The sequence below is a fragment of the Phalangium opilio genome, unplaced genomic scaffold (assembly GCF_054372755.1).
Source record: "Phalangium opilio isolate 3A_F unplaced genomic scaffold, DU_Popi_V2 ptg000194l_1, whole genome shotgun sequence".
Taxonomy (NCBI): domain Eukaryota; kingdom Metazoa; phylum Arthropoda; class Arachnida; order Opiliones; family Phalangiidae; genus Phalangium; species Phalangium opilio.
Genome location: NW_028324212.1, coordinates 579,225 through 599,908, shown reverse-complemented (window position 1 = coordinate 599,908; position 20,684 = coordinate 579,225). Strand labels below are relative to the sequence as shown.

The window sequence follows — 20,684 nt, the reverse complement described above, 5'->3', positions numbered from 1 at the left end:
TACAGGGTAGGCCTATGAGTTGAGAATGTTTTACTTACTTACATGGTCCGTTGGTCAAGGGGTATGATACTCGCTTAGGGTGTGAGTGGTCCCGAGTTCAAATCCCGCACGAACCCGAGCTTTTGCAAAAGTAAATTAGTGACTATTTTAATGAAACTAACTACAGGGTAGGCCTATGAGTTGAGCATGTTGAGTTACACACATGGTCCGTTGGTCTAGGCATATGATACTCGCTTAGGGTGCGAGTGGTCCGGGGTTGAAATCCCGGACGGACCCGAGTTTTTGCAAAAGTAAATTAGTGACTATTTTAATGCAACTAACTAAAGGGTAGTCCTATGAGTTGAGCATGATTAGTTACACACTGTCCGTTGGTCAAGGGGTATGATACTCGCTTAGGGTGTGAGTGGTCCCGAGTTCAAATCCCGCACGAACCCGAGTTTTTGCAGTAGTAAATTAGTGAAAATTTTAATGCAACTAACTACAGGGTTGGTCTATGAGTTGAGCATGTTTAGTTACACACATGGTTCGTTGGTCTAGGGCTATGATACTCGCTTAGGGTGTGAGTGGTCCCGAGATAAAATCCCGACGGACCCGAGTTTTTGCCGAAGTAATCTAGTGACTATTTAAAAGCAACTAACTACAGGGTAGGCCAATGAGTTGAGAATGTTTAGTTACACACATGGTTCGTTGGTCTAGGGCTATGATACTCGCTTAGGGTGTGAGTGGTCCCGAGATAAAATCCCGACGGACCCGAGTTTTTGCCGAAGTAATTTAGTGACTATTTAAAAGAAACTAACTACAGGGTAGGCCTACGAGTTGAGAATGTATTACTTACTTACATGGTCCGTTGGTCAAGGGGTATGATACTCGCTTACGGTGTGAGTGGTCCCGAGTTCAAATCCCGCACGAACCCGAGTTTTTGCAAAAGTAAATTAGTGACTATTTTAATGCAACTAACTACAGGGTAGCCTATGAGTTGAGCATGTTTAGTTATAAACATGGTCCGTTGGTCTAAGAGTATGATACTCGCTGTGGGTGCGAGTGGTCCCGGGTTCAAATCCCGGACGGACCCGAGTTTTTGCAGAAGTAATTTGGTGACTATTTAAACGCAACTAACTACAGGGTAGGCCTATGAGTTGAGAATGTTTTACTTACTTACATGGTCCGTTGGTCAAGGGGTATGATACTCGCTTAGGGTGTGAGTGGTCCTGAGTTCAAATCCCGCACGAACCCGAGTTTTTGCAAAAGTAAATTAGTGACTGTTTTAATGAAACTAACTACAGGGTAGTCCTATGAGTTGAGCATGATTAGTTACACACTGTCCGTTGGTCAAGGGGTATGATACTCGCTTAGGGTGTGAGTGGTCCCGAGTTCAAATCCCGCACGAACCCGAGTTTTTGCAGTAGTAATTTAGTGACCATTTTAATGCAACTAGTTAAATTATAGGCCTATGAGTTAAGCATGTTTCAGTGTCATACAGTCCCGTTGGTCAAGGGGTATGATACTCGCTTTGGGTGCGAGTGGTCCCGTGTTCAAATCCCGGACGGACCCGAGTTTTTGCAGAAGTAATTTAGAGACTATTTAAATGCAACTATTGACAGGGTAGTCCTATGAGTCGAGCATGTTTCAGCTACATACATGATCCGTTGGTCGAGGGGTGTGATACTCACTTTAAGTGTGAGTGGTCCCGGGTTCAAATCCCGGACGGACCCGATTTTTGCAGAAGGAATTTAGTGACTATTTAATTGCAACTATTGACAGGGTAGTCCTATGAGTTAAGCATGTTTCAGTGTCATACAGTCCCGTTGGTCTAGGGGTATGATACTCGCTTTGGGTGCGAGTGGTCCCGGGTTCAAATCCCGAACGGGCCCGAGTTTTGCAGAAGTAATTTAGTGACTATTTAAATGCAACTAGTTAATTTGTACCCTACGAGTTGAGCATGTTTCAGTTACATACATGATCCGTTGGTCGAGGGGTATGATACTCGCTTTAAGTGCGAGTGGTCCCGGGTTCAAATCCCGGACGGACAAGGTTTTTGCAGAAGGAATTTAGTGACTATTTAACTTACATGGTCCGTTGGTCAAGGGGTATGATACTCGCTTAGGGTGTGAGTGGTCCCGAGTTCAAATCCCGCACGAACCCGAGCTTTTGCAAAAGTAAATTAGTGACTATTTTAATGCAACTAACTACAGGGTAGCCTATGAGTTGAGCATGTTTAGTTATAAACATGGTCCGTTGGTCTAGGAGTATGATACTCGCTGTGGGTGCGAGTGGTCCCGGGTTCAAATCCCGGACGGACCCGAGTTTTTGCAAAATAAAATTAGTGACTATTTAATGCAACTACCTACAGGGTAGGTCTATGAGTTGAGCATGTTTAGTTACACACATGGTTCGTTGGTCTAGGGCTATGATACTCGCTTAGGGTGAGAGTGGTCCCGAGATAAATTCCCAACGGACCCGAGTTTTTGCCGAAGTAATTTAGTGACTATTTAAAAGCAATTAACTACAGGGTAGGCCTATGAGTTGAGAATGTTTTACTTACTTACATGGTCCGTTGGTCAAGGGGTATGATACTCGCTTAGGGTGTGAGTGGTCCCGAGTTCAAATCCCGCACGAACCCGAGTTTTTGCAAAAGTAAATTAGTGACTATTTTAATGAAACTAACTACAGGGTAGGCTTATGAGTTGAGCATGTTCAGTTACACACATGGTCAGTTGGTCTAGGCATATGATACTCGCTTAGGGTGCGAGTGGTCCGGGGTTGAAATCCCGCACGAACCCGAGTTTTTGCAAAAGTAAATTAGTGACTATTTTAATGAAACTGCCTACAGGGTAGGCCTATGAGTTGAGCATGTTTAGGTACACACATGGTCAGTTGGTCTAGGCATATGATACTCGCTTAGGGTGCGAGTGGTCCGGGGTTGAAATCCCGGACGGACCCGAGTTTTTGCAAAAGTAAATTAGTGACTATTTTAATGCAACTAACTACAGGGTAGTCCTATGAGTTGAGCATGATTAGTTACACACTGTCCGTTGGTCAAGGGGTATGATACTCGCTTAGGGTGTGAGTGGTCCCGAGTTCAAATCCCGCACGAACCCGAGTTTTTGCAGTAGTAAATTAGTGACCATTTTAATGCAACTAACTACAGGGTTGGTCTATGAGTTGAGAATGTTTTAGTTACTTCCATGGTCCGTTGGTCTAGGGCTATGATACTCGCTTAGGGTGTGAGTGGTCCCGAGATAAAATCCCGACGGACCCGAGTTTTTGCCGAAGTAATTTAGTGACTATTTAAAAGCCACTAACTACAGGGTAGGCCTATGAGTTGAGAATGTTTTACTTACTTACATGTTCCGTTGGTCAATGGGTATGATACTCGCTTAGGGTGTGAGTGGTCCCGAGTTCCAATCCCGCACGAACCCGAGTTTTTGCAAAAGTAAATTAGTGACTATTTTAATGAAACTAACTACAGGGTAGGCCTATGAGTTGAGCATTTTTAGGTAAACACATGGTCCGTTGGTCTAGGGGTATGATACTCGCTTAGGGTGTGAGTGGTCCCGAGTTCAAATCCCGCACGAACCCGAGTTTTTGCAGTAGTAATTTAGTGACCATTTTAAGGCAACTAACTACAGGGTTGGTCTATGAGTTGAGCATGTTACGTTGCACACATGGCCCGTTGGTCTAGGGGAATGATACTCGCTTAGGGTGCGAGTGGTCCGGAGTTCAAATCCCGCACGAACCCGAGTTTTTGCAAAAGTAAATTAGTGACTATTTTAATGAAACTGCCTACAGGGTAGGCCTATGAGTTGAGCATGTTTAGGTTCACACATGGTCCGTTGGTCTAGGGGTATGATACTCGCTCAGGGTACGAGTGGTCCGGGGTTGAAATCCCGGACGGACCCGAGTTTTTGCAAAAGTAAATTAGTGACTATTTTAATGCAACTAACTACAGGGTAGTACTATGAGTTGAGCATGTTTAGTTACACACTGTCCGTTGGTCAAGGGGTATGATACTCGCTTAGGGTGTGAGTGGTCCCGAGTTCAAATCCCGCACGAACCCGAGTTTTTGCAGTAGTAATTTTGTGACCATTTTAATGCAACTAACTACAGGGTTGGTCTATGAGTTGAGAATTTTTTAGATACTTAAATGGTCCGTTGGTCAAGGGGTATGATACTCGCTTAGGGTGTGAGTGGTCCCGAGTTCAAATCCCGCACGAACCCGAGTTTTTGCAAAAGTAAATTAGTGACTATTTTAATGAAACTGCCTACAGGGTAGCCTATGAGTTGAGCATGTTTAATTATAAACATGGTCCGTTGGTCTAGGGGTATGAAACTCGCTTTGGATGCGAGTGGTCCCGGGTTCAAATCCCGGACGGACCCGAATTTTTGCAAAAGTAAATTAGTGACTATTTTAATGCAACTAACTACAGGGTAGGTCTAAGAGTTGAGCATGTTTAGTTACACACATGGTTCGTTGGTCTAGGGCTATGATACTCGCTTAGGGTGTGAGTGGTCCCGAGATAAAATCCCGACGGACCCGAGTTTTTGCCGAAGTAATTTAGTGACTATTTAAAAGCAACTAACTACAGGGTAGGCCTATGAGTTGAGAATGTTTTCCTTACTTACATGGTCCGTTGGTCAAGGGGTATGATACTCGCTTAGGGTGATAGTGGTCCCGAGTTCAAATCCCGCACGAACCCGAGTTTTTGCAAAAGTAAATTAGTGACTATTTTAATGAAACTAACTACAGGGTAGGCCTATGAGTTGAGCATGTTTAGGTACACACATGGTTCGTTGGTCTAGGGGTATGATACTCGCTTAGGGTGCGAGTGGTCCGGGGTTCAAATCCCGGACAGACCCGAGTTTTTGCAAAAGTAAATTAGTGACTATTTTAATGCAACTAACTACAGGGTAGGCCTATGAGTTGAGCATGTTTAGTTACACACATGGTCCGTTGGTCTTGGGGTATGATACTCGCTTTGGGTGCGAGTGGTCCCGGGTTCAAATCCCGGACGGACCCGAGTTTTTGCAAAAGTAAATTAGTGACTATTTTAATGCAACTAACTACAGGGTAGGTCTATGAGTTGAGCATGTTTAGTTACACACATGGTTCGTTGGTCTAGGGGTATGATACTCGCTTAGGGTGTGAGTGGTCCCGAGATAAAATCCCGACGGACCCGAGTTTTTGCCGAAGTAATTTAGTGACTATTTAAAAGAAACTAACTACAGGGTAGGCCTATGAGTTGAGAATGTATTAGTTACTTACATGGTCCGTTGGTCAAGGGGTATGATACTCGCTTAGGGTGTGAGTGGTCCCGAGTTAAATCCCGCACGAACCCGAGTTTTTGCAAAAGTAAATTAGTGACTATTTTAATGCAACTAACTACAGGGTAGCCTATGAGTTGAGCATGTTTAGTTATAAACATGGTCCGTTGGTCTAAGAGTATGATACTCGCTGTGGGTGCGAGTGGTCCCGGGTTCAAATCCCGGACGGACCCGAGTTTTTGCAAAAGTAAATTAGTGACTATTTAATGCAACTAACTACAGGGTAGGTCCATGAGTTGAGCATGTTTAGTTACACACATGGTTCGTTGGTCTAGGGCTATGATACTCGCTTAGGGTGAAAGTGGTCCCGAGATAAAATCCCAACGGACCCGAGTTTTTGCCGAAGTAATTTAGTGACTATTTAAAAGCAATTAACTACAGGGTAGGCCTATGAGTTGAGAATGTTTTACTTACTTACATGGTCCGTTGGTCAAGGGGTATGATACTCGCTTAGGGTGTGAGTGGTCCCGAGTTCAAATCCCGCACGAACCCGAGTTTTTGCAAAAGTAAATTAGTGACTATTTTAATGAAACTAACTACAGGGTAGGCCTATGAGTTGAGCATGTTTAGGTACACACATGGTCCGTTGGTCAAGGGGTATGATACTCTCATAGGGTGCAAGTGGTCCGGGGTTGAAATCCTGGACGGACCCGAGTTTTTGCAAAAGTAAATTAGTGACTATTTTAATGCAAATAACTACAGGGCAGTCCTATGAGTTGAGCAGGTTTAGTTACACACTGTCCGTTGGTCAAGGGGTATGATACTCGCTTAGGGTGTGAGTGGTCCCGAGTTCAAATCCCGCACGAACCCGAGTTTTTGCAGTAGTAATTTAGTGACGATTTTAATGCAACTAACTACAGGGTTGGTCTATGAGTTGAGAATGTTTTAGTTACTTACATGGTCCGTTGGTCAAGGGGTATGATACTCGCTTAGGGTGTGAGTGGTCCCGAGTTCAAATCCCGCACGAACCCGAGTTTTTGCAAAAGTAAATTAGTGACTATTTTAATGCAACTAACTACAGGGTAGCCTATGAGTTGAGCATGTTTAGTTATAAACATGGTCCGTTGGTCTAGGGGTATGATACTCGCTTTGGATGCGAGTGGTCCCGGGTTCAAATCCCTGACGGACCCGAGTTTTTTCAAAAGTAAATTAGTGACTATTTTAATGCAACTAACTACAGGGTAGGTCTATGAGTTGAGCATGTTTAGTTACACACATGGTTCGTTGGTCTAGGGCTATGATACTCGCTTAGGGTATGAGTGGTCCCGAGATAAAATCCCGACGGACCCGAGTTTTTGCAGTAGTAATTTAGTGACGATTTTAATGCAACTAACTACAGGGTTGGTCTATGAGTTGAGAATGTTTTAGTTACTTACATGGTCCGTTGGTCAAGGGGTATGATACTCGCCTAGGGTGTGAGTGGTCCCGAGTTCAAATCCCGCACGAACCCGAGTTTTTGCAAAAGTAAATTAGTGACTATTTTAATGAATTTAACTACAGGGTAGGCCTATGAGTTGAGCATGTTTAGTTACACACATGGTCCGTTGGTCTAGGGGTATGATACTCGCTTAGGGTGCGAGTGGTCCGGGGTTCAAATCCCGCACGAACCCGAGTTTTTGCAGTAGTAATTTAGTGACGATTTTAATGCAACTAACTACAGGGTTGGTCTATGAGTTGAGAATGTTTTAGTTACTTACATGGTCCGTTGGTCAAGGGGTATGATACTCGCTTAGGGTGTGAGTGGTCCCGAGTTCAAATCCCGCACGAACCCGAGTTTTTGCAAAAGTAAATCAGTGACTATTTTAATGCAACTAACTACAGGGTAGGCCTATGAGTTGAGCATGTTTAGTTACAAACATGGTCCGTTGGTCTAGGGGTATGATACTCGCTTAGGGTGCGAGTGGTCCGGGGTTCAAATCCCGGACGGACCCGAGTTTTTGCAAAAGTAAATTAGTGACTATTTTAATGCAACTAACTACAGGGTAGCCTATGAGTTGAGCATGTTTGGTTATAAACATAGTCTGTTGGTCTAGGGGTATGATACTCGCTTAGGGTGCGAGTGGTCCCGGATTCAAATCCCGGATGAACCCGAGTTTTTGCAGAAGTAATTTAGAGACTATTTAAAAGCAGCTAACTACAGGGTAGACCTATGAGTTGAGCATGTTTAGTTACACACAAGGTCCTTTGGTCTAGGGGTATGATACTCGCTTAGGGTGCGAGTGGTCCCGAGTTCAAATCCCTGACGGACCCGAGTTTTTGCAAAAGTAAATTAGTGACTATTTTAATGCAACTAACTACAGGGTAGGTCTATGAGTTGAGCATGTTTAGTTACACACATGGTTCGTTGGTCTAGGGGTATGATACTCGCTTAGGGTGTGAGTGGTCCCGAGATAAAATCCCGACGGACCCGAGTTTTTGCCGAAGTAATTTAGTGACTATTTAAAAGAAACTAACTACAGGGTAGGCCTATGAGTTGAGAATGTATTAGTTACTTACATGGTCCGTTGGTCAAGGGGTATGATACTCGCTTAGGGTGTGAGTGGTCCCGAGTTAAATCCCGCACGAACCCGAGTTTTTGCAAAAGTTAATTAGTGACTATTTTAATGCAACTAACTACAGGGTAGCCTATGAGTTGAGCATGTTTAGTTATAAACATGGTCCGTTGGTCTAAGAGTATGATACTCGCTGTGGGTGCGAGTCGTCCCGGGTTCAAATCCCGGACGGACCCGAGTTTTTGCAAAAGTAAATTAGTGACTATTTAATGCAACTAACTACAGGGTAGGTCCATGAGTTGAGCATGTTTAGTTACACACATGGTTCGTTGGTCTAGGGCTATGATACTCGCTTAGGGTGAAAGTGGTCCCGAGATAAAATCCCAACGGACCCGAGTTTTTGCCGAAGTAATTTAGTGACTATTTAAAAGCAATTAACTACAGGGTAGGCCTATGAGTTGAGAATGTTTTACTTACTTACATGGTCCGTTGGTCAAGGGGTATGATACTCGCTTAGGGTGTGAGTGGTCCCGAGTTCAAATCCCGCACGAACCCGAGTTTTTGCAAAAGTAAATTAGTGACTATTTTAATGAAACTAACTACAGGGTAGGCCTATGAGTTGAGCATGTTTAGTTACACACTGTCCGTTGGTCAAGGGGTATGATACTCGCTTAGGGTGTGAGTGGTCCCGAGTTCAAATCCCGCACGAACCCGAGTTTTTGCAGTAGTAAATTAGTGACCATTTTAATGCAACTAACTACAGGGTTGGTCTATGAGTTGAGAATATTTTAGTTACTTCCATGGTCCGTTGGTCAAGGGGTATGATACTCGCTTAGGGTGCGAGTGGTTCCGGGTTCAAATCCCGGACGAACCTGAGTTTTTGCAGAAGTAATTTGGTGACTATTTAAACGCAACTAACTACAGGGTAGGCCTATGAGTTGAGAATGTTTTACTTACTTACATGGTCCGTTGGTCAAGGGGTATGATACTCGCTTAGGGTGTGAGTGGTCCCGAGTTCAAATCCCGCACGAACCCGAGTTTTTGCAAAAGTAAATTAGTGACTATTTTAATGAAACTAACTACAGGGTAGGCCTATGAGTTGAGCATGTTTAGTTACACACATGGTCCGTTGGTCTAGGGGTATGATACTCACTTAGGGTGCGAGTGGTCCCGGGTTCAAATCCCGGACGAACCTGAGTTTTTGCAGAAGTAATTTGGTGACTATTTAAACGCAACTAACTACAGGGTAGGCCTATGAGTTGAGAATGTTTTACTTACTTACATGGTCCGTTGGTCAAGGGGTATGATACTCGCTTAGGGTGTGAGTGGTCCCGAGTTCAAATCCCGCACGAACCCGAGTTTTTGCAAAAGTAAATTAGTGACTATTTTAATGAAACTAACTACAGGGTAGGCCTATGAGTTGAGCATGTTGAGTTACACACATGGTCCGTTGGTCTAGGCATATGATACTCGCTTAGGGTGCGAGTGGTCCAGGGTTGAAATCCCGGACGGACCCGAGTTTTTGCAAAAGTAAATTAGTGACTATTTTAATGCAACTAACTACAGGGTAGTCCTATGAGTTGAGCATGATTAGTTACACACTGTCCGTTGGTCAAGGGGTATGATACTCGCTTAGGGTGTGAGTGGTCCCGAGTTCAAATCCCGCACGAACCCGAGTTTTTGCAGTAGTAAATTAGTGACCATTTTAATGCAACTAACTACAGGGTTGGTCTATGAGTTGAGAATATTTTAGTTACTTCCATGGTCCGTTGGTCAAGGGGTATGATACTCGCTTAGGGTGCGAGTGGTCCCGGGTTCAAATCCCGGACGAACCTGAGTTTTTGCAGAAGTAATTTGGTGACTATTTAAACGCAACTAACTACAGGGTAGGCCTATGAGTTGAGAATGTTTTACTTACTTACATGGTCCGTTGGTCAAGGGGTATGATACTCGCTTAGGGTGTGAGTGGTCCCGAGTTCAAATCCCGCACGAACCCGAGTTTTTGCAAAAGTAAATTAGTGACTATTTTAATGAAACTAACTACAGGGTAGGCCTATGAGTTGAGCATGTTTAGTTACACACATGGTCCGTTGGTCTAGGGGTATGATACTCACTTAGGGTGCGAGTGGTCTCGGGTTCAAATCCCGGACGAACCTGAGTTTTTGCAGAAGTAATTTGGTGACTATTTAAACGCAACTAACTACAGGGTAGGCCTATGAGTTGAGAATGTTTTACTTACTTACATGGTCCGTTGGTCAAGGGGTATGATACTCGCTTAGGGTGTGAGTGGTCCCGAGTTCAAAACCCGCACGAACCCGAGTTTTTGCAAAAGTAAATTAGTGACTATTTTAATGAAACTAACTACAGGGTAGGCCTATGAGTTGAGCATGTTTAGTTACAAACATGGTCCGTTGGTCTAGGGGTATGATACTCGCTTAGGGTGCGAGTGGTCCGGGGTTCAAATCCCGGACGGACCCGAGTTTTTGCAAAAGTAAATTAGTGACTATTTTAATGCAACTAACTACAGGGTAGCCTATGAGTTGAGCATGTTTGGTTATAAACATAGTCTGTTGGTCTAGGGGTATGATACTCGCTTAGGGTGCGAGTGGTCCCGGATTCAAATCCCGGATGAACCCGAGTTTTTGCAGAAGTAATTTAGAGACTATTTAAAAGCAGCTAACTACAGGGTAGACCTATGAGTTGAGCATGTTTAGTTACACACAAGGTCCTTTGGTCTAGGGGTATGATACTCGCTTAGGTTGCGAGTGGTCCCGAGTTCAAATCCCTGACGGACCCGAGTTTTTGCAAAAGTAAATTAGTGACTATTTTAATGCAACTAACTACAGGGTAGGTCTATGAGTTGAGCATGTTTAGTTACACACATGGTTCGTTGGTCTAGGGGTATGATACTCGCTTAGGGTGTGAGTGGTCCCGAGATAAAATCCCGACGGACCCGAGTTTTTGCCGAAGTAATTTAGTGACTATTTAAAAGAAACTAACTACAGGGTAGGCCTATGAGTTGAGAATGTATTACTTACTTACATGGTCCGTTGGTCAAGGGGTATGATACTCGCTTTGGGTGTGAGTGGTCCCGAGTTCAAATCCCGCACGAACCCGAGTTTTTGCAAAAGTAAATTAGTGACTATTTTAATGAAACTAACTACAGGGTAGGCCTATGAGTTGAGCATTTTGAGTTACACACATGGTCCGTTGGTCTAGGCATATGATACTCGCTTAGGGTGCGAGTGGTACGGGGTTGAAATCCCGGACGGACCCGAGTTTTTGCAAAAGTAAATTAGTGACTATTTTAATGCAACTAACTACAGGGTAGTCCTATGAGTTGAGCATGATTAGTTACACACTGTCCGTTGGTCAAGGGGTATGATACTCGCTTAGGGTGTGAGTGGTCCCGAGTTCAAATCCCGCACGAACCCGAGTTTTTGCAGTAGTAAATTAGTGACCATTTTAATGCAACTAACTACAGGGTTGGTCTATGAGTTGAGAATGTTTTAGTTACTTCCATGGTCCGTTGGTCAAGGGGTATGATACTCGCTTAGGGTGCGAGTGGTCCCGGGTTCAAATCCCGGACGAACCTGAGTTTTTGCAGAAGTAATTTGGTGACTATTTAAACGCAACTAACTACAGGGTAGGCCTATGAGTTGAGAATGTTTTACTTACTTACATGGTCCGTTGGTCAAGGGGTATGATACTCGCCTAGGGTGTGAGTGGTCCCGAGTTCAAATCCCGCACGAACCCGAGTTTTTGCAAAAGTAAATTAGTGACTATTTTAATGAAACTAACTACAGGGTAGGCCTATGAGTTGAGCATGTTTAGTTACACACATGGTCCGTTGGTCTAGGGGTATGATACTCACTTAGGGTGCGAGTGGTCCCGGGTTCAAATCCCGGACGAACCTGAGTTTTTGCAGAAGTAATTTGGTGACTATTTAAACGCAACTAACTACAGGGTAGGCCTATGAGTTGAGAATGTTTTACTTACTTACATGGTCCGTTGGTCAAGGGGTATGATACTCGCTTAGGGTGTGAGTGGTCCCGAGTTCAAAACCCGCACGAACCCGAGTTTTTGCAGAAGTAATTTAGAGACTATTTAAAAGCCGCTAACTACAGGGTAGACCTATGAGTTGAGCATGTTTAGTTACACACAAGGTCCTTTGGTCTAGGGGTATGATACTCGCTTAGGGTGCGAGTGGTCCCGAGTTCAAATCCCTGACGGACCCGAGTTTTTGCAAAAGTAAATTAGTGACTATTTTAATGCAACTAACTACAGGGTAGGTCTATGAGTTGAGCATGTTTAGTTACACACATGGTTCGTTGGTCTGGGGGTATGATACTCGCTTAGGGTGTGAGTGGTCCCGAGATAAAATCCCGACGGACCCGAGTTTTTGCCGAAGTAATCTAGTGACTATTTAAAAGCAACTAACTACAGGGTAGGCCTATGAGTTGAGAATGTTTTAGTTACTCACATGGCCCGTTGGTCAAGGGGTATGATACTCGCTTAGGGTGTGAGTGGTCCCGAGTTCAAATCCCGCACGAAACCGAGTTTTTGCAAAAGTAAATTAGTGAATATTTTAATGAAACTAACTACAGGGTAGGCCTATGAGTTGAGCATGTTTAGGTACACACATGGTCCGTTGGTCTAGGGGTATGATACTCGCTCAGGGTGCGAGTGGTCCAGGGTTGAAATCCCGGACGGACCCGAGTTTTTGCAAAAGTAAATTAGTGACTATTTTAATGCAACTAACTACAGGGTAGTCCTATGAGTTGAGCATGTATAGTTACACACTGTCCGTTGTTCAAGGGGTATGATACTCGCTTAGGGAGTGAGTTGTCCCGAGTTCAAATCCCGCACGAACCCGAGTTTTTGCAGTAGTAATTTAGTGACCATTTTAATGCAACTAACTTCAGGGTTGGTCTATGAGTTGAGAATGTTTTAGTTACTAACATGGTCCGTTGGTCAAGGGGTATGATACTCGCTTAGGGTGTGAGTGGTCCCGAGTTCAAATCCCGCACGAACCCGAGTTTTTGCAAAAGTAAATTAGTGACTATTTTAATGCAACTAACTACAGGGTAGCCTATGAGTTGAGCATGTTTAGTTATAAACATGGTCCGTTGGTCTAGGGGTATGATACTCGCTTTGGGTGTGAGTGGTCCCGAGTTCAAATCCCGCACGAACCCGAGTTTTTGCGAAAGTATATTAGTGACTATTTTAATGCAACTAACTACAGGGTAGGTCTATGAGTTGAGCATGTTTAGTTATAAACATGGTCCGTTGGTCTTGGGGTATGATACTCGCTTTGGGTGCGAGTGGCCCCGGGTTCAAATCCCGGACGGACCCGAGTTTTTGCAAAAGTAAATTAGTGACAATTTTAATGCAACTAACTACAGGGTAGGTCTATGAGTTGAGCATGTTTAGTTACACACATGGTTCGTTGGTCAAGGGGTATGATACTCGCTTAGGGTGTGAGTGGTCCCGAGTTCAAATCCCGACGGACCCGAGTTTTTGCCGAAGTAATCTAGTGACTATTTAAAAGCAACTAACTACAGGGTAGGCCTATGAGTTGAGAATGTTTTAGTTACTCACATGGCCCGTTGGTCAAGGGGTATGATACTCGCTTAGGGTGTGAGTGGTCCCGAGTTCAAATCCCGCACTAAACCGAGTTTTTGCAAAAGTAAATTAGTGAATATTTTAATGAAACTAACTACAGGGTAGGCCTATGAGTTGAGCATGTTTAGGTACACACATGGTCCGTTGGTCTAGGGGTATGATACTCGCTCAGGGTGCGAGTGGTCCAGGGTTGAAATCCCGGACGGACCCGAGTTTTTGCACAAGTAAATTAGTGACTATTTTAATGCAACTAACTACAGGGTAGTCCTATGAGTTGAGCATGTATAGTTACACACTGTCCGTTGGTCAAAGGGTATGATACTCGCTTAGGGAGTGAGTTGTCCCGAGTTCAAATCCCGCACGAACCCAAGTTTTTGCAGTAGTAATTTAGTGACCATTTTAATGCAACTAACTACAGGGTTGGTCTATGAGTTGAGAATGTTTTAGTTACTAACATGGTCCGTTGGTCAAGGGGTATGATACTCGCTTAGGGTGTGAGTGGTCCCGAGTTCAAATCCCGCACGAACCCGAGTTTTTGCAGTAGTAATTTAGTGACCATTTTAATGCAACTAACTACAGGGTTGGTCTATGAGTTGAGAATGTTTTAGTTACTTTCATGGTTCGTTGGTCAAGGGGTATGATACTCGCTTAGGGTGTGAGTGGTCCCGAGTTCAAATCCCGCACGAACCCGAGTTTTTGCGAAAGTAAATTAGTGACTATTTTAATGCAACTAACTACAGGGTAGCCTATGAGTTGAGCATGTTTAGTTATAAACATGGTCCGTTGGTCTTGGGGTATGATACTCGCTTTGGGTGCGAGTGGCCCCGGGTTCAAATCCCGGACGGACCCGAGTTTTTGCAAAAGTAAATTAGTGACAATTTTAATGCAACTAACTACAGGGTAGGTCTATGAGTTGAGCATGTTTAGTTACACACATGGTTCGTTGGTCTAGGGCTATGATACTCGCTTAGGGTGTGAGTGGTCCCGAGATAAAATCCCGACGGACCCGAGTTTTTGCCGAAGTAATCTAGTGACTATTTAAAAGCAACTAACTACAGGGTAGGCCTATGAGTTGAGAATGTTTTAGTTACTCACATGGCCCGTTGGTCAAGGGGTATGATACTCGCTTAGGGTGTGAGTGGTCCCGAGTTCAAATCCCGCACGAAACCGAGTTTTTGCAAAAGTAAATTAGTGAATATTTTAATGAAACTAACTACAGGGTAGGCCTATGAGTTGAGCATGTTTAGGTACACACATGGTCCGTTGGTCTAGGGGTATGATACTCGCTCAGGGTGCGAGTGGTCCAGGGTTGAAATCCCGGACGGACCCGAGTTTTTGCAAAAGTAAATTAGTGACTATTTTAATGCAACTAACTACAGGGTAGTCCTATGAGTTGAGCATGCATAGTTACACACTGTCCGTTGGTCAAGGGGTATGATACTCGCTTAGGGAGTGAGTTGTCCCGAGTTCAAATCCCGCACGAACCCGAGTTTTTGCAGTAGTAATTTAGTGACCATTTTAATGCAACTAACTACAGGGTTGGTCTATGAGTTGAGAATGTTTTAGTTACTAACATGGTCCGTTGGTCAAGGGGTATGATACTCGCTTAGGGTGTGAGTGGTCCCGAGTTCAAATCCCGCACGAACCCGAGTTTTTGCAAAAGTAAATTAGTGACTATTTTAATGCAACTAACTACAGGGTAGCCTATGAGTTGAGCATGTTTAGTTATAAACATGGTCCGTTGGTCTAGGGGTATGATACTCGCTTTGGGTGTGAGTGGTCCCGAGTTCAAATCCCGCACGAACCCGAGTTTTTGCGAAAGTAAATTAGTGACTATTTTAATGCAACTAACTACAGGGTAGGTCTATGAGTTGAGCATGTTTAGTTATAAACATGGTCCGTTGGTCTTGGGGTATGATACTCGCTTTGGGTGCGAGTGGCCCCGGGTTCAAATCCCGGACGGACCCGAGTTTTTGCAAAAGTAAATTAGTGACAATTTTAATGCAACTAACTACAGGGTAGGTCTATGAGTTGAGCATGTTTAGTTACACACATGGTTCGTTGGTCAAGGGGTATGATACTCGCTTAGGGTGTGAGTGGTCCCGAGTTCAAATCCCGCACGAACCCGAGTTTTTGCAAAAGTAAATTAGTGACTATTTTAACGAAACTAACTACAGGGTAGGCCTATGAGTTGAGCATGTTTAGTTACACACATGTTCTGTCGGTCTAGGGGTATGATACTCGCTTAGGGTGCGAGTGGTCCGGGGTTCAAATCCCGGACGGACCCGAGTTTTTGCAAAAGTAAATTAGTGACTATTTTAATGCAACTAACTACAGGGTAGCCTATGAGTTGAGCATGTTTGGTTATAAACATAGTCTGTTGGTCTAGGGGTATGATACTCGCTTAGGGTGCGAGTGGTCCCGGATTCAAATCCCGGATGAACCCGAGTTTTTGCAGAAGTAATTTAGAGACTATTTAAAAGCAGCTAACTACAGGGTAGACCTATGAGTTGAGCATGTTTAGTTACACACAAGGTCCTTTGGTCTAGGGGTATGATACTCGCTTAGGTTGCGAGTGGTCCCGAGTTCAAATCCCTGACGGACCCGAGTTTTTGCAAAAGTAAATTAGTGACTATTTTAATGCAACTAACTACAGGGTAGGTCTATGAGTTGAGCATGTTTAGTTACACACATGGTTCGTTGGTCTAGGGGTATGATACTCGCTTAGGGTGTGAGTGGTCCCGAGATAAAATCCCGACGGACCCGAGTTTTTGCCGAAGTAATTTAGTGACTATTTAAAAGAAACTAACTACAGGGTAGGCCTATGAGTTGAGAATGTATTACTTACTTACATGGTCCGTTGGTCAAGGGGTATGATACTCGCTTTGGGTGTGAGTGGTCCCGAGTTCAAATCCCGCACGAACCCGAGTTTTTGCAAAAGTAAATTAGTGACTATTTTAATGAAACTAACTACAGGGTAGGCCTATGAGTTGAGCATTTTGAGTTACACACATGGTCCGTTGGTCTAGGCATATGATACTCGCTTAGGGTGCGAGTGGTACGGGGTTGAAATCCCGGACGGACCCGAGTTTTTGCAAAAGTAAATTAGTGACTATTTTAATGCAACTAACTACAGGGTAGTCCTATGAGTTGAGCATGATTAGTTACACACTGTCCGTTGGTCAAGGGGTATGATACTCGCTTAGGGTGTGAGTGGTCCCGAGTTCAAATCCCGCACGAACCCGAGTTTTTGCAGTAGTAAATTAGTGACCATTTTAATGCAACTAACTACAGGGTTGGTCTATGAGTTGAGAATGTTTTAGTTACTTCCATGGTCCGTTGGTCAAGGGGTATGATACTCGCTTAGGGTGCGAGTGGTCCCGGGTTCAAATCCCGGACGAACCTGAGTTTTTGCAGAAGTAATTTGGTGACTATTTAAACGCAACTAACTACAGGGTAGGCCTATGAGTTGAGAATGTTTTACTTACTTACATGGTCCGTTGGTCAAGGGGTATGATACTCGCCTAGGGTGTGAGTGGTCCCGAGTTCAAATCCCGCACGAACCCGAGTTTTTGCAAAAGTAAATTAGTGACTATTTTAATGAAACTAACTACAGGGTAGGCCTATGAGTTGAGCATGTTTAGTTACACACATGGTCCGTTGGTCTAGGGGTATGATACTCACTTAGGGTGCGAGTGGTCCCGGGTTCAAATCCCGGACGAACCTGAGTTTTTGCAGAAGTAATTTGGTGACTATTTAAACGCAACTAACTACAGGGTAGGCCTATGAGTTGAGAATGTTTTACTTACTTACATGGTCCGTTGGTCAAGGGGTATGATACTCGCTTAGGGTGTGAGTGGTCCCGAGTTCAAAACCCGCACGAACCCGAGTTTTTGCAGAAGTAATTTAGAGACTATTTAAAAGCCGCTAACTACAGGGTAGACCTATGAGTTGAGCATGTTTAGTTACACACAAGGTCCTTTGGTCTAGGGGTATGATACTCGCTTAGGGTGCGAGTGGTCCCGAGTTCAAATCCCTGACGGACCCGAGTTTTTGCAAAAGTAAATTAGTGACTATTTTAATGCAACTAACTACAGGGTAGGTCTATGAGTTGAGCATGTTTAGTTACACACATGGTTCGTTGGTCTGGGGGTATGATACTCGCTTAGGGTGTGAGTGGTCCCGAGATAAAATCCCGACGGACCCGAGTTTTTGCCGAAGTAATCTAGTGACTATTTAAAAGCAACTAACTACAGGGTAGGCCTATGAGTTGAGAATGTTTTAGTTACTCACATGGCCCGTTGGTCAAGGGGTATGATACTCGCTTAGGGTGTGAGTGGTCCCGAGTTCAAATCCCGCACGAAACCGAGTTTTTGCAAAAGTAAATTAGTGAATATTTTAATGAAACTAACTACAGGGTAGGCCTATGAGTTGAGCATGTTTAGGTACACACATGGTCCGTTGGTCTAGGGGTATGATACTCGCTCAGGGTGCGAGTGGTCCAGGGTTGAAATCCCGGACGGACCCGAGTTTTTGCAAAAGTAAATTAGTGACTATTTTAATGCAACTAACTACAGGGTAGTCCTATGAGTTGAGCATGTATAGTTACACACTGTCCGTTGTTCAAGGGGTATGATACTCGCTTAGGGAGTGAGTTGTCCCGAGTTCAAATCCCGCACGAACCCGAGTTTTTGCAGTAGTAATTTAGTGACCATTTTAATGCAACTAACTTCAGGGTTGGTCTATGAGTTGAGAATGTTTTAGTTACTAACATGGTCCGTTGGTCAAGGGGTATGATACTCGCTTAGGGTGTGAGTGGTCCCGAGTTCAAATCCCGCACGAACCCGAGTTTTTGCAAAAGTAAATTAGTGACTATTTTAATGCAACTAACTACAGGGTAGCCTATGAGTTGAGCATGTTTAGTTATAAACATGGTCCGTTGGTCTAGGGGTATGATACTCGCTTTGGGTGTGAGTGGTCCCGAGTTCAAATCCCGCACGAACCCGAGTTTTTGCGAAAGTATATTAGTGACTATTTTAATGCAACTAACTACAGGGTAGGTCTATGAGTTGAGCATGTTTAGTTATAAACATGGTCCGTTGGTCTTGGGGTATGATACTCGCTTTGGGTGCGAGTGGCCCCGGGTTCAAATCCCGGACGGACCCGAGTTTTTGCAAAAGTAAATTAGTGACAATTTTAATGCAACTAACTACAGGGTAGGTCTATGAGTTGAGCATGTTTAGTTACACACATGGTTCGTTGGTCAAGGGGTATGATACTCGCTTAGGGTGTGAGTGGTCCCGAGTTCAAATCCCGACGGACCCGAGTTTTTGCCGAAGTAATCTAGTGACTATTTAAAAGCAACTAACTACAGGGTAGGCCTATGAGTTGAGAATGTTTTAGTTACTCACATGGCCCGTTGGTCAAGGGGTATGATACTCGCTTAGGGTGTGAGTGGTCCCGAGTTCAAATCCCGCACTAAACCGAGTTTTTGCAAAAGTAAATTAGTGAATATTTTAATGAAACTAACTACAGGGTAGGCCTATGAGTTGAGCATGTTTAGGTACACACATGGTCCGTTGGTCTAGGGGTATGATACTCGCTCAGGGTGCGAGTGGTCCAGGGTTGAAATCCCGGACGGACCCGAGTTTTTGCACAAGTAAATTAGTGACTATTTTAATGCAACTAACTACAGGGTAGTCCTATGAGTTGAGCATGTATAGTTACACACTGTCCGTTGGTCAAAGGGTATGATACTCGCTTAGGGAGTGAGTTGTCCCGAGTTCAAATCCCGCACGAACCCAAGTTTTTGCAGTAGTAATTTAGTGACCATTTTAATGCAACTAACTACAGGGTTGGTCTATGAGTTGAGAATGTTTTAGTTACTAACATGGTCCGTTGGTCAAGGGGTATGATACTCGCTTAGGGTGTGAGTGGTCCCGAGTTCAAATCCCGCACGAACCCGAGTTTTTGCAGTAGTAATTTAGTGACCATTTTAATGCAACTAACTACAGGGTTGGTCTATGAGTTGAGAATGTTTTAGTTACTTTCATGGTTCGTTGGTCAAGGGGTATGATACTCGCTTAGGGTGTGAGTGGTCCCGAGTTCAAATCCCGCACGAACCCGAGTTTTTGCGAAAGTAAATTAGTGACTATTTTAATGCAACTAACTACAGGGTAGCCTATGAGTTGAGCATGTTTAGTTATAAACATGGTCCGTTGGTCTTGGGGTATGATACTCGCTTTGGGTGCGAGTGGCCCCGGGTTCAAATCCCGGACGGACCCGAGTTTTTGCAAAAGTAAATTAGTGACAATTTTAATGCAACTAACTACAGGGTAGGTCTATGAGTTGAGCATGTTTAGTTACACACATGGTTCGTTGGTCTAGGGCTATGATACTCGCTTAGGGTGTGAGTGGTCCCGAGATAAAATCCCGACGGACCCGAGTTTTTGCCGAAGTAATCTAGTGACTATTTAAAAGCAACTAACTACAGGGTAGGCCTATGAGTTGAGAATGTTTTAGTTACTCACATGGCCCGTTGGTCAAGGGGTATGATACTCGCTTAGGGTGTGAGTGGTCCCGAGTTCAAATCCCGCACGAAACCGAGTTTTTGCAAAAGTAAATTAGTGAATATTTTAATGAAACTAACTACAGGGTAGGCCTATGAGTTGAGCATGTTTAGGTACACACATGGTCCGTTGGTCTAGGGGTATGATACTCGCTCAGGGTGCGAGTGGTCCAGGGTTGAAATCCCGGACGGACCCGAGTTTTTGCAAAAGTAAATTAGTGACTATTTTAATGCAACTAACTACAGGGTAGTCCTATGAGTTGAGCATGCATAGTTACACACTGTCCGTTGGTCAAGGGGTATGATACTCGCTTAGGGAGTGAGTTGTCCCGAGTTCAAATCCCGCACGAACCCGAGTTTTTGCAGTAGTAATTTAGTGACCATTTTAATGCAACTAACTACAGGGTTGGTCTATGAGTTGAGAATGTTTTAGTTACTAACATGGTCCGTTGGTCAAGGGGTATGATACTCGCTTAGGGTGTGAGTGGTCCCGAGTTCAAATCCCGCACGAACCCGAGTTTTTGCAAAAGTAAATTAGTGACTATTTTAATGCAACTAACTACAGGGTAGCCTATGAGTTGAGCATGTTTAGTTATAAACATGGTCCGTTGGTCTAGGGGTATGATACTCGCTTTGGGTGTGAGTGGTCCCGAGTTCAAATCCCGCACGAACCCGAG

At 44.1% G+C, this 20,684-nt stretch overlaps 10 non-coding genes across 10 annotated transcripts; all 10 read left to right on the top strand.

Moving 5' to 3' along the window:
- Positions 1 to 4,305: 4,305 nt before the first annotated feature.
- On the top strand, positions 4,306 to 4,377 carry TRNAP-UGG (transfer RNA proline (anticodon UGG)). Its single transcript has one exon. It is a non-coding gene; the product is annotated as a tRNA-Pro (tRNA).
- A 2,804-nt stretch (positions 4,378 to 7,181) lies between these two features.
- On the top strand, positions 7,182 to 7,253 carry TRNAP-AGG (transfer RNA proline (anticodon AGG)). The gene has a single exon. It is a non-coding gene; the product is annotated as a tRNA-Pro (tRNA).
- A 1,363-nt stretch (positions 7,254 to 8,616) lies between these two features.
- TRNAP-AGG (transfer RNA proline (anticodon AGG)) lies at positions 8,617 to 8,688 on the top strand. The gene has a single exon. It is a non-coding gene; the product is annotated as a tRNA-Pro (tRNA).
- A 249-nt stretch (positions 8,689 to 8,937) lies between these two features.
- On the top strand, positions 8,938 to 9,009 carry TRNAP-AGG (transfer RNA proline (anticodon AGG)). Its single transcript has one exon. It is a non-coding gene; the product is annotated as a tRNA-Pro (tRNA).
- Positions 9,010 to 9,577: 568 nt separating this feature from the next.
- Positions 9,578 to 9,649, top strand: TRNAP-AGG (transfer RNA proline (anticodon AGG)). The gene has a single exon. It is a non-coding gene; the product is annotated as a tRNA-Pro (tRNA).
- Positions 9,650 to 10,219: 570 nt separating this feature from the next.
- Positions 10,220 to 10,291, top strand: TRNAP-AGG (transfer RNA proline (anticodon AGG)). The gene has a single exon. It is a non-coding gene; the product is annotated as a tRNA-Pro (tRNA).
- Positions 10,292 to 11,337: 1,046 nt separating this feature from the next.
- Positions 11,338 to 11,409, top strand: TRNAP-AGG (transfer RNA proline (anticodon AGG)). Its single transcript has one exon. It is a non-coding gene; the product is annotated as a tRNA-Pro (tRNA).
- A 249-nt stretch (positions 11,410 to 11,658) lies between these two features.
- TRNAP-AGG (transfer RNA proline (anticodon AGG)) lies at positions 11,659 to 11,730 on the top strand. The gene has a single exon. It is a non-coding gene; the product is annotated as a tRNA-Pro (tRNA).
- Positions 11,731 to 16,772: 5,042 nt separating this feature from the next.
- On the top strand, positions 16,773 to 16,844 carry TRNAP-AGG (transfer RNA proline (anticodon AGG)). Its single transcript has one exon. It is a non-coding gene; the product is annotated as a tRNA-Pro (tRNA).
- Positions 16,845 to 17,093: 249 nt separating this feature from the next.
- TRNAP-AGG (transfer RNA proline (anticodon AGG)) lies at positions 17,094 to 17,165 on the top strand. Its single transcript has one exon. It is a non-coding gene; the product is annotated as a tRNA-Pro (tRNA).
- Positions 17,166 to 20,684: the final 3,519 nt, after the last annotated feature.